Source organism: Marmota marmota, unplaced genomic scaffold (genome assembly GCF_001458135.2).
Source record: "Marmota marmota marmota unplaced genomic scaffold, marMar, whole genome shotgun sequence".
Classification (NCBI taxonomy): domain Eukaryota; kingdom Metazoa; phylum Chordata; class Mammalia; order Rodentia; family Sciuridae; genus Marmota; species Marmota marmota.
In genome coordinates, this window is record NW_025999944.1 from 7,059,604 (window position 1) to 7,072,351 (window position 12,748).

At 49.4% G+C, this 12,748-nt stretch overlaps 1 protein-coding gene across 9 annotated transcripts in view; it reads left to right on the plus strand.

Moving 5' to 3' along the window:
- Pebp4 (phosphatidylethanolamine binding protein 4) overlaps window positions 1–12,748 on the plus strand; it is a 231,877-nt gene that overhangs the window by 55,882 nt on the left and 163,247 nt on the right. The window lies entirely within an intron of this gene.

A 12,748-nucleotide genomic window follows, 5' to 3' on the forward strand; every position in this document is an offset into this window, starting at 1 on the left:
GAGGCCATAGAAGAATGGACTATGCCCTCAGATGACTGACGTCTTGCTCCTGACCTTCAGACCCAGTCCTCTTCAGCCCCAGCCACCTTTCCCGTTGAAGTATTCACTGCTTCAGGGCTTGCAGAACTTCCAGCCAGACCTGAACCTGACCCCTGTGCAGAGGGCTGCCGGGCCCTTGCTCAGCAATGGAGTATCTGGTGTCAGCTGAAGCTCAGTCAAGAGCTGCGGAAACAGTTCCAGATGTTTTTTAGATAAATAGTGTTTCTTTGAAAAAAGTGTGTGGGCCGCTCCTCCGGGGTGGTGTATGGGACCTGAAGGGAGAGTTCAGTGGGTTTGCATCCTGGGTTTAGAAAAGAAGCCCTTCAGCAAAAATCTGTGTGGGGCTCTTGGAAGGACTGGGCTCTGCTCATAGGGGACTGCTGAGTGTCAGAGAAGGCTTCTTGGGATTTAAAATAGTTGTGCAGCTCTCTTGGGGGACAGTTACAGCTTAAATGCTACTGGGACTTGTTGCCTCTCTCATCAAAGAAAGAGAAATTTGGGGAAAGTTTCCCAGATCTTAAAAAAAAAAAATGTAATATGTCACTTATTATTTGTTAAAACTTGCACACTTGGGAGGGACGGGAGGAGGTGCCGGCTGCAGTCCACAGCCCTCTTGGCAGAGAATTGACTGAGGACAGGGTGTGGTGGGGACAGTCAGCTTACCATCCTGACTTTGGAGCACACATTGTGCTTGGTCAAGTCTGCCTGGCCCCAACCACAGCCCGCTGGGTGTCACAGGCAGGCAGGACATGTATTAGAGTCTCTTTTTTACAGGTGAGGAAACAGCAGCTCAGGGGAAAATATTTTTAATAGAGTTTGTATGTTGGAGAAGCTTCAGATTTCACAGTAAAATAAAAGAAAACACAGAGTGCCCATAACCCCCTGTCCCTACACACAGCCTACCCCTGTCAACATCCCCCACGGCAGGGTGCCTTGGCTGTAATCGATGAAGCTGTGTTGACATCATTGTCACCCAGAGCCTGCGGTTGACATTAGGGTTCATTCTTGGTGCTGTAGCTTCTGTGGGCTTAATGAGGACATGACGACACATGTCCATCATAATAGCCCTATGCAGCCACTCCTCTGCCCTGGAAACGCTCTGTGTCCTGCCTGTCCTTTCTCCTTCCCCACAACCTTGGCAACCACTGATTGTTCCACGATCTCCATAGTTTTTCCTTTTCCAGAACGTTGTAGAGTTGGAATCCTGCAGCCTGGCACCTTTTCAGATTAATAGAGCCCAGACTGCCATACAGGCCTCCTGACTCCGATCCCAACAGTTTCCTCCCTTTATAACTAACACAGGGGTTTGGAATTGCTGTGGCCTCTTGCCCAGGGGCTCAGCTTCCTTTCTGAGAACTGCTCTTCCCTTAACTGGGCGTTTCAACTCCCTCCACTTTGGGGTGGATAGAGAGCCACCCACTTCCGCCCCAGGGGTTATCTCTAGCATCCTCACCATTCATTTTCTTGTCTCTTTCTCTAAGGAGAATGTAAACTCCTCAAGGGCAGAGACATCTGGGTGTTTGCAAGAAAATAGGAGGTTCCCATGAAGTGCAGTGCGATTCATGCTACCATGTGGCCCCAAGCGCAGGGTGCTGGGAGTTTTGTCTCTTGTTAAAAGCAGAGTAAGCTTTATGGTTTTCAAAGTGCGCTCCCTGTCTTGACAGTCCTTTCTATTTGGGGCACGTGCTGTAATTTCACATTCCTGGTTTTTGATCAGTCCCATGAGACAGGGCAGGCAGGTAAGTGTTGGTCTCTGTCCATGGTGGGGAATCCGAGGCTCAGGGAGGTACCTCATTTGAGTCTCATTGCACTCTGGCGGGCAGATGGATTAAGTGGAGTGAAGAGACTACAACCCGGACCCCCTAGCTTCTAAACCTTGCTCTTTCCCACCTGTTCCATCCCTACTGTCACCAAGTGGTTACCACTCGGTGGTATTTACTGGCCATTCCCCATGTGGCCAGGCTCTGTGCTAAATGCTCTATGAACATTAATTATCCCACTTAAGCTTCGGGGCCACCTAGCACAGTAGGCAAGATTAACGGTTGTTTGACGGATGAGGAAATGGAGACACAGCAAGACGCCATGGCTCATGCATGAGCAGCAGAGTCAGGATTTGAAGCTGGTTCTGGGTGTACTCCAGAGCCCACGCCCCTACCCACCCACTGCACCGCCCACTGAAGGGGAGAAGGCAACTCACAGTGTGCCCCAAATGGCCTGAGGTGTCTCCCAAGCGCCTGGTCCCCGGAAGAAGCCAGATCAGGAAGCGACACAGGCTGGGTGTGGGTCCTGTGGTCCTCGGTTCAGTCACCTCCCTTTACAGATGGGCCAGTGGTGGTCCCGCAATGTCAAGTGACTTAGTTAAGCAAGCGATGAGGCTGGGCTGGGGGCATGCAGAGATGGGGGTCCACGAATCAGGGACTCTATTTTCTGCTGCCTGTTGGGTCTGAGACTGCCAGCCCAAGACAAAAGTCAGGAGACCCCACAGGACAGTTTTACTCCCAGTTCCGTTTTGTTCCCATCACGCGGGGAAAGTAGACGGCCTCGGCCAGGCCCAGGTGTGGGACCCAGAATCCCCATGAGAGGGTAGGGGAGGGTAGATGAGCCACCACTGTTCCTTAGCCTCTCCCCAGGCCCAGAGGTGGGTAGGCGGGGGATCGCCTCTGGGGCTCCTGGGTCTGCAATTTAAAAATCTGACACCAGGGGGCGATAGGCGACCATCTTCCTGCCCCAGGAACCGCGGAGCCCGCTGCGTGGCAGGGGCCACCCAGGCAGGAAGGCTGTGCAGGAGCCGCGTGTCACACGGTGGAGACACACCTGGTACTGAAGATACAGAGGGTCTCTGGCTGGGGTCAGGTGTGCACACCTCAGCACCCTACCCCCTCTCCCGTCTCTCCCTTTGCCAGTCGCTTGCGGAAATCAATGCCCTGCTGTTAGGAATGTGCAAAAAATCCCTAGAGTGGACCAGAGTGCTGACTCGACATGCTCTCAGGGGTCAGGTTCCCAGAGAGTTGGGTGAAGCAGCGGGTAGAAGGAAAAGGAGAGGTGCGGAGGCTGCCACTGGCTCCGAGAAAGCCTGTCACCCACTGGGGATTGAAAAGGTTTTGAAAACCTGTTCAGAAGGTCCCCTCTTCATGGCGGGATTTCTCGACCCGCAGACTTCCCGGGTCGGAGCTGAAGACTGTAGCGGGAATGGCAGGTGTTGACCTGGAAAGCGGCCAGCCTGCGATCCATCGCAGACCTTTGGAGCCTGAGGGGAGGGTGTGGGAAGAGGCTGGGGCAGATGCGCACCCACAACGATGTTGACACTCTAGTGCTGTGGCTTGGAGCTCTGCGACCTCTGTCCAGTTACTTCCTCCGCGGAGATGCTTTTCCCATTCCTTAGAAAGCTCGAGTACCTTCCCTAGGGTAAGAGCTCAGCTCTGATCTTTCTTATCCCATCTGGAATATTAGACCCAGCAGTGACTTCTCCCCCTGGACTGGGGTGTTTTTACTGGTCTGTTGACCCAGGCTGTCTGGATTCACCTTCTCATTCCTCACTTCTCTGTTCCTTTACTGGCTGCTCCTCTTCTCCCCAACCTCTTCTCCTTCCATGGTCTCATCCAGGGTCATGACTTTAAATATCCACATAACAAAGATTTCCTTCTCACATGGCTGCTGGGGTATTCGTTGGATCCCTCAAATAAGACATGTCTAATCCCAAGCATCCAGTGGCCAGCCTCCCCTCAGCTGCGCCATCTCCAGTCTTTCTGCATCTAGGTAAAGGGTAATTCCAGTCTTCTAGCTGTGTGACATGACCATCCAGAGCCACCGGGCAGCTCCTCTTCTCTCCCACCATGTAGCCACTGCACCAGGAAATAGACCAGAAGCTGACCACTTCTCTTCTCCATGTTCACACCCTGGCCAGGGCCACCACCCTCTTGACCTGGATTATTGCAATGGCCTCCCTGCCTGGTCTCCCTGCTACCACCCCTGTTTTCCCCCAAACACCTAGCATGTTCTTAATCTAGCAATCAGAAGGAGACTGTAAGTCTGCAGGTCAGATCAGTTCACGCTTCTGCTAAGAAATACTCTGATTCCCCAGAGTAAAAGCCAACGTGCTGACAGTAGCCTGCCAGGCCCCAGGGGACCCTGTTCCTCTGCCCCTTACTTCCTTTCTTCCCTCTCTTGGCCTGCCTAGCTCACTGTCCCCTGGCCTCCTTGAAGCTTCTTGACCAGCAGTGTTTTGGTGACTTGGCCCTGGCAGCAGCCTCTGCCTGGGTGGCTTCCTTCCTCTACTGGCATGGCTCACACCCTCACTCCCTTCAAATCTCTGCTAAAAGGTCACCTCCTCGAGGAGGCCTTCCAGATCCCCCAGTTCTGACAGGCCTGAGCCCCTTACCTCTCAACTTCTATTTGCTACCTCTAACCTATGTATAACCTAGGTACTGTGTTTTGTTTTGTATATTGCCACCCCTCCCCCAGCTAGAACCTAAGCTCCACAAGGGCAGAAATTCTTCCCTGGTTTATTCACAGGTGCATCCCAAGTGCTAGAACCGTCTCAGACACATAGTAGGCACTTAATCAATATTTAATGTTTGTCGAATGAAGATTACTAGAGGAAGCTTTCACGACATCATTTATATAAAGCTTGTCAGTGTCTGTTGTCAGCAGCTTTCAGTAGACAGTGGTGGTGGTGGTGGGCATAACAGGGGGATGGATGATCCCAGCCACCAGGTGACCAGAGCAGGCTTTCAGCATGACAACTGAGCAAGGCAGTGGCTAGTTGGCAGGAGGTTCAAGACAAGAGGGTTTTCTTTTTCTCTTTTTGCTGTCCTTTTTAGTGCTGGGGATTGAACCTAGGTCCTTACATGTCCTAGGCCAGGGCTCTGCCCTGGGGCCTGAGAGTCCATTCCCCCCCCCCCCCAGGGGTTTAAGGAGAGATAAAAGGGAGGAGAGGTGGAAAGGAATTATTGTATCACTCGATGAAGAGGATATCTATAAGGCTGCAGAGTGTAGACACCTGTGGAATGAATAAACAAATCCCCTGCTTGTCCTACAGTACATGAAGAACTTATTTTGACAAACTGGCTGTACAGCCTTGGTGAAAAATCAGAAGGCTGGAATGAAATAGGCACAATGGAAGGCAGTGACCTCCTCGGCGGGGACAATCTGCAGTGTTCCCTTCCTGGAAGGAGGCTGAGAAATCCTTTGCTCAGGATCGTGCCATCCTGCCTTGTACTTCCTGACTCTAGGGTCCCTTGCTGGGAAGTGGAGGTGTTAAACTGAAGAGAAGACCCCCAATTTGGGGAGCAGATGCCCCAGGTTCCTTCTGCCCCAACACCTCTTCATGAAAATCTGGCCTTGGGTGATTTGCAAAGCCAGCAAAACTGCCTCTGGCAGTTCCTCTTGCAAGTAGAGTGATGGTTAATTCCAGCTTTGGAGCCCTGGATTCCTAATGCGCTGCGCCTGAAGCTGCTTGCCAGCTCTCCATACATCTGGCGCTCCCATCCTCCACCACCCCCAGCTCAGATGGGAAACCAAGGCCACGTGAGGTGTACCTTTCTCTGTGTGTAATCGGGGAACAGCTATTTCCTCCTCCTCGTTCATCTCTTCCATTCACTAGCAACATTCAGGGGCCCCTGTGAAAGGTGCCTGCAAATCTGAGTCCTGACAGACAGGAGCAGCCGACAGGCTGGGTCCTGCGTCTGCCTGGCAGTCATGGCTGCCCCAGCCAGATGGACTCCTGCCCCAGGACCACTGGGGAAGCTAATGCCCAACCGCGTCTACCTGCAACCCAGGTAGCTTAGAGCATTGACAGAAAGCCAAACCCCCTCAGCTAGAGAATACGTAGAGGAGCAACATCGAGGTAAACATCTATCTGATCTCAGGGTGAAGGGGGTCTGTCTGAGCAGAATGGACAGTCAGAAAGGAAACAAAAGACAGATGTGAGTCACAACAATATTTCAAACTTCCGCACTTAAAACATGCCATGAACAAAGTAAAAATTCCAGGATAAACTGAGAGAACATATACGCCACAAATATACAAAGGGTTATTATTTTTATGCATAAACAGCTCTTATAAGTCAGGAAGAAAAAGATGAATATCACATAGAAAAAGAAGGCAGAGGATGTTCACCAGTGATTATAGGAAGAGGAAAAGTTCATTAAAAATATGAAGGGAAGGTTTAATTCTATTTATAATTCAAAACATGCAATTTTAAAAAATGGTATGCACTTTATATAAAATCAACCAGATGGCAGTTTATACTTTTTTTTTTTTTTTTTTTTAAGGAGAGTATATCTTACAGGTAGAGGTACAGATTGCTTCAACCTTTCTGGAAGGTGATTTGATAATGTGTATCAAAATCATTAGCAGATTCATTGTGTTGGAAACAATGATTTTAGCTCTTCATTCTAATAGGATTGCTTAATCAGAGACATATGCAAAAAATTATGTAAAAGGATGTTCATTGTAGTGTTATTTAAAGTAGCAGGAAAAAAAGGAAAACCATCAAAATGTTCAACAATAGATTGGTTAAACAGAACGTACCCTATCCATATGAAAATGTACCATAAAGCCACTCAAAATCATGTTCTCAAAGAATATTTAGGGCTATTGGAAAGTCTCACAATATATTTTTAAGTGAACGAAACCAAATGATAAAACAGTAATTTCACTGTAGTCCCAATTTTCAAAAATTTCAAAAATCTTTTTATGCATTCGAAAATACAAAACCAGATGAATGGGGAAGGCATCAAAATGTTACCATTGGATCGCCTTGAGTAGTGGGATTAAGGGTGATTCTTATTTTCTCCTTTACACTTGCCTGTGATTTCCATATGTTCTCCAATGAACGTGCATTACTTTAATAAGGGGGAAAATGCTATTTGGGGAAAAAAAAAAGAGTGAACACTAAGAGGAAAAGGCTTCAGCTCCCCAAATGGTCTGAGTGTTGGTTGCTGTGGAAACTGTAACTTTGAATTGCCCAACTTTTTGTGAATTACTTTCCTGCTCTGCAGGGTTATGATGGTGCTGGATCCGCATTCTCCAGGCGGAACGTGGTGGGGGTGGTAGAAACAGAGGGGCCCCGCCTCCAGCAGAGTTTCACCAGGAGGCACCCTGCTCTTCCTCCTGGCTCCCTCTCCCCTGCAGGTGAGGAAGCCCTGGGTCCCGCAGTGGATGCCTGGGCACAGGCTGCTCCAGGTGCAGCTCCTTGCTCAGGGCTTCCCTGGCTTCTGGGCCATGTTTGATGGTTCACATAGGCAGCCTTGCCCCTCTCCCAGCCTGACATCCAAAGACAGGGTCCAAGCCATGGTGTGGAGTGGTAGGCAAGTGTCTTTATTCGTGTTGTTGCCTCAATGAACAAAGATGGGGACTCAACTGAGCCTCAGGGGCTGTTCACTGAAGTTGGGGATCTAAACAGAAGTCCTCCTCCCAGCCCTGCCCTTGCCCGTTTGCTCTTTCTGGTCGTCCCTCTCTTTGCCCGGGCACAGTCGTGCCTTCCTTGAAAGGCACCCAACATGACGCACAGGAAATGAAGAAGCTGGAGTCCAGGTGCCCTTGGTGGAGCTGCGAGGGCTCCTTCCTAAGCCTCTTCTCAGCACACACGTCTTCCTGCCATTTGCAAGTCCTGCTGGGAGCTCTCGGGTGTGGAGAGCTGGTTGATTTATAGATTGAAGCAGCCACAAGTTGGATTTTAAAAAGCAATGTGTCCTTTGAGCAGGAGCCCGGGCTGGGGGCTCTGCAGGCTGTCGCTTTGTCCCAGGGACCAGATGGAACTTGTTTTTCTGTGCACTTGGGGGTTTAACCCTTCACGCACTCCCTCCCCAGCAGCCCCATTCAGGAACTGCTGCCTTCAGGGTGAGAAGTTAGGTATGAGAGAGAACTGTTCTTGAACCTCAATATCATTTTTTGGAAATGCCTCATCTTTTTAGTGCCCTGCCTTTTATTCGATTGTTTTGCTTTATTTAGCATACACTGACATGTGCCAGACACTGCTCCAAGCACTTTTAGAAATATTAGCTCATTTACCCTTCACAATCATCCATTATTCCCATTTTATAGATGAAGAAACTGAGGCACAGAATAAGTGGCACAAGGCTGAGCCACTTGTTCAAGGTTGCACAGCTGATGAGCAATGAAGCCCAAATTTGAATTTGAATGCTGGTCATCTGGTTCTCAAATTTGTGCGTTCAATCATAACATCGTGGTTCTGTCTCAAATAGCAGGCAAATGAATTGTTATTCTGCTAGTAACATTTCTAAGCTCCTGGGCAATGCTTCCCAGTTTGAACTTTGGGCGTGTGATCAAATGAGAAGGAATCAAGTCCCAGGTGCTCACTCCTGATAGATCCTTGCCATCCTTTCTGGCCCGCTCAATCTGCAATTTCACTATGGAGCAAGGTCTGTGCAGTATTTGGAGAAGGGTCCAAGCTCCACCCCACCCCACCCACAGTGTATGCAAACTCAGGTTGTCCAGCAGGGCCTGGGATCCTGGGCTTGGAGTTTCCATTTTCCTAAAAAAGCTTCCTGGCCAATGCACCCCCCTGCCCTCCCACGGGAGTCCCTGGGGCTCTGCCTTTGGACAACCTCTCTTGCCTACTTACTTATGCAGCAATAACTGCAAGGCCCTTTGACCCTTCATGAAATGTTGGAAGCTTAACTCTTGTGCAGGAGGAGCTGTTTCTTACCCTAGGGACATCTGTAGTGACAGGGCTGATGACAGAGCTGCCCTGAAGTCCAGGTGTCCAGGCCCCTCAGGCTGTGGGGGCAGAGGCTAAGAAGGCATCAGGAAAGGTCATGTGTATATGTGGGACAACTCTCTGCCCCACAGGATAAAGAGGACCCGGGGAACTTGGTGTGGTCTATTCCAGAAATGACATAGTGCTCAGAGTCAGGTGGTAGGTGGTGGTGGGGGGTCATTGGCTTGCATTCTGATGGGGTTTTGTAGCCACACTTCTACTTGACTGAGGTCATGCCCCCTTGCAGGGCTGGCATCGCCCTGAAGAGGAGGTCACCACCCTGTGCTAGGATCAGGATGTGGTGTGCCACCCATGTGCTGAAGACTTGGGGCCCACTGTGGTAGTGGTGAGGTGGTAGGACCTTCATGAGGTGGGACCTAGTGGGAGGTGATGAGGCCATTGGGGACGTTGCCCTTGAGAGGGCTTAACATTAGCTGGTACATGTTTGTGATGCCAGTAACTCGGGAGGCTGAGGCAGGAATATTATAAATTCAAGACCAACCTGGGAAACGTGGACTCTCTCCTCAAAATAAAATAAAAATGGCTGGGGAGTAGCTCAGTGGTAGAGCACCCCTGGGTTCAATCCCTGGTTCAATCTGCAAAAGGAAAGAAAAAGGGATCGATGTGGGGCTCATGGAGTTAGTTCTCATAAGAGCGAGACGTTACAAAAGAGCAAGCCCACTCCTGGATACTTCTCTGACTTCCTGTCTGGCTGTGTGTTCTCCCTTTTCCTTCATGCCGCTGTTCCCCTTCCCACTTCTCTATCATGTTGCGACTCAGTCAAGGGGGTCCTCCCCAGTGGCCAAACAGATGACTTTTTAGCCACAAAACCTATTGAGCTAATAAGCCCCTTTTGTGTGTGATACCCACATTCAGGTATCCTCTTATAGCAACAGATTAACACTCCACTAATTATCAATCATCTAGGACAGAGCATCAGAACTCTGGAGGTGGCCTTAGTCTCATAGGACAGTGTAGAGAGTATTAAAGATAATGTCAACTACATGCAAGATCAGGAGGGAACCTGTCCCTCCCCAAGGATCAGGGCAGAGGGTGAACACAACATGCTCCCTACAAGAGCACAGGCAATCCAAGAGGGCAGAGTCTTCGATGAATACCTGATGCTCTTCTTGATTCCCAGGGCCCTAAGTGTGGGGATAGGATCCAATCCCCCCAGGACAGAGGCTCAGAAAGGAGAGAATGGGTTTGGGGAAAAGGCCTCAGGGCTGCCTGAGGCTATAGATTGCCTTTTATATTCGTAAAGAAAGCAGGAATTTTCTTCAATCACTCAGAGGGATCTCTGTAGAAGATCAAGGAAATTCATAGGGCTATTTGCCTCTACACAAAACCACCCAAGACAGCTAAAATTATTTTTTTAAATTTATTTTCCTCATGTCATCTGTCACTTCTTGCTGCTGTCAAAAGATGATTAGTGTCCTTATGGTCTTCTAATTTGTGACAGGATGGGAAACCTAATAATGGAGAATGTCAGAATTCTGTCTAAACTAAGAGTAAATAGGCTCAACATGAGGGTGTGAGTCAAGGCCTGAGTTCTCACCCACCAGCCCTGTGACATACATGAAATGCATCCCTGTGAATTATTTTAGAGCTGGGGACCAGGAAGACAGCCTAGAATACTCAGAGCATGAACCGTGCAGGCCGAGTATCACTTGCCTGTGGACCGCAGGTGGACTTAACCAGTTCGTGATCTTGACTTCCTAGTGTGTAATGTCGGCTGATAAAATCTCCCTGGCCATCCCTGCTTCCCCAGAATCATTAGGCTGCTCAAGAGGCATAATGCCCGGGGATGCTCTGAAAAAATTAAAAACCGAATGTGTGCGAATCCTGCAATCTTTCAGCAATAGTTTAATCCCTTTCTAACAACCCTGGGTGGATGACATGCCTCTCTCCTCTTTAGCCCCCTCCCACTAGGGAAAACAGAGCTTTTCAGAGAATGAAAGGTGCTCCCACCTAGGTGCTGCCTGCAGATACCGTGGAGACACTCAGGGTGAGCTGCACGTGCTGGAGGCCCAGCACCCAGTTCTTAAAGGCAGGCACAGCCAAAAGCCTCCCCGAGCACACTAACAGACTTTTTGCCCCCTGCAAAATGTTCCTTGTCCCGCGTGGGCTCTTTAGAATCAACCATTTTGATGGCCCAGTTCTCTGTTTAAGGACGTCAGGCCCCTCAGACAGGAAAACCTCAGACAGTGAGCACCTTCTTTCTGCCCTCCATCAGCCAAGCTGCCCAGAGAGGAATGGCGCTTGCCCAGAGGGCCTTGGGCTGAGAGAGAATAATGAAGACCAAATGCCCTGGCAGCCCTTGGTCCCCAGGTCACCTGCGGGTTGTTTAGGCAGCTCTCCTACCACCAGAGATGGGGAGCTGACTCTATATGTTAGGCACTGCTCCAAGAGTGTAGCTGGGCCCAGGTCACAGAGCTGGTCTTCAAACCCCAGGTGATCGGGCTCCAAAGGTTGTGTATTGCCACCACGAGGTGCTGCCCATTGATGGCTTGAATTCACCAAGTCACAGTTCTGTGATAACTTCTATAGCAAGGGCTAGTAAGGAAGACTTGACTTCCGTTTCCTTATGGGTCTAGTTTTCACCCCTTTCCTCTCTGTCTTCCCCAACTCCATCCTTCCGGGCAATAGGGAAGCCTACTTGGGGTTCAGTCCCTCAAAATTCCCCTACTTCTTATCTCACAGGGCTCTCCAAGCTCATTCTGCCCTTTGTCCTGAATTTCAATCACAAATTTCCTCTTATAAGCAGTGTTTCATTTGCCGCACACCCCCAAGAAAGACTTACTAAGAGAGGGGGGTTGGTAAGAGGAGCTAATAGACACCCAAAGGTTGTCCACCTTGGGGACAGGGCGTGAGGGAGAAATTCCCCTGAGAAAGAGCATCTGTAGTTGTTTTTCGAAACTCACCCTAACTTGGTATGTAGAGCACTTTGATTAAGCACCTGCATAAGATTGAGCAGCTGGCACCTGGAAGGATCCTTACCATGTCCTGAGATTGTGTCTTAGTCTGCTTAGGCTGCCATAACTCAGTGCCATGGACAGGTTGGCGGGGGGGGGGAGGTGCTTAAACAACAAATATTTTCACAATTCTGGAGGCTGAAAGTTCAAGAGCAAGGTGCTGGCAGCTTCAGTTCTTGGTCAGGGCTGCTTCCTGATTTGCAGGTAGACACCTTCCCACTGTAACCATAGGGTATGTACATATATGGTATCTCCTCTCATAAGGGCACTAATCCCATTATAAGGACCCTATCCTCATGACCTAATCACTTTCTGAAGGTCATTCCTCTGTATATTATTGCACTGGGGGGTTAGAGCTTCCACGTGGGAACTTTCAGGACAGAGTTCAGTCTGCAGCAGAAAGGAAAGACTGAGGGGAGAGTAAGTTTAGGGATGGTCCAGACATTGTGAGTTGAGTCATTATCAGATGTCCAGGAGAGAGAGAGAGAGATTGAGAATGTTTTCATATATAAGAATTTGATGTTTGAGGGAGACATCTGGGCTGGAGAAAGAGATGCATTTCCCCAAGACAGTTTTCTCAACTATAGATTTGGATTAATAACACCCATCCCATAGGGTTTTTGAAAGTTTTGAGTAAGAAAAGCAAATTACTTGGTGATATTTTTAATGCATCCTAAAACCAGAGAGCTTATTGTTGAGGGTCCAGTGGTAGAGATAAGCATGGACTTGCCTTGGCACCTTGGCCCACCACGTGCTGTGTCCTTTCCCACAGCTCTTTCCCCTGTGGGCATGGAGAGCCCCCATATGCACCCATTCTTCTGAAACACCTCACATCATCATGTGGTGACTGGTGGCAGCTTAAAATGTTATCTATCCCAGGGAACTTTGCATGACAAGAAACTGAACTATTTTAAATTTAAAGAAAGAGGAGGAGGAGGTGGAGAAGGAGGAGAAGAAGGAGAAGGAGGGAGGAAGGAGGAGGGAGGAGGAGGAGGAGGAGGAGGAGGAGGAG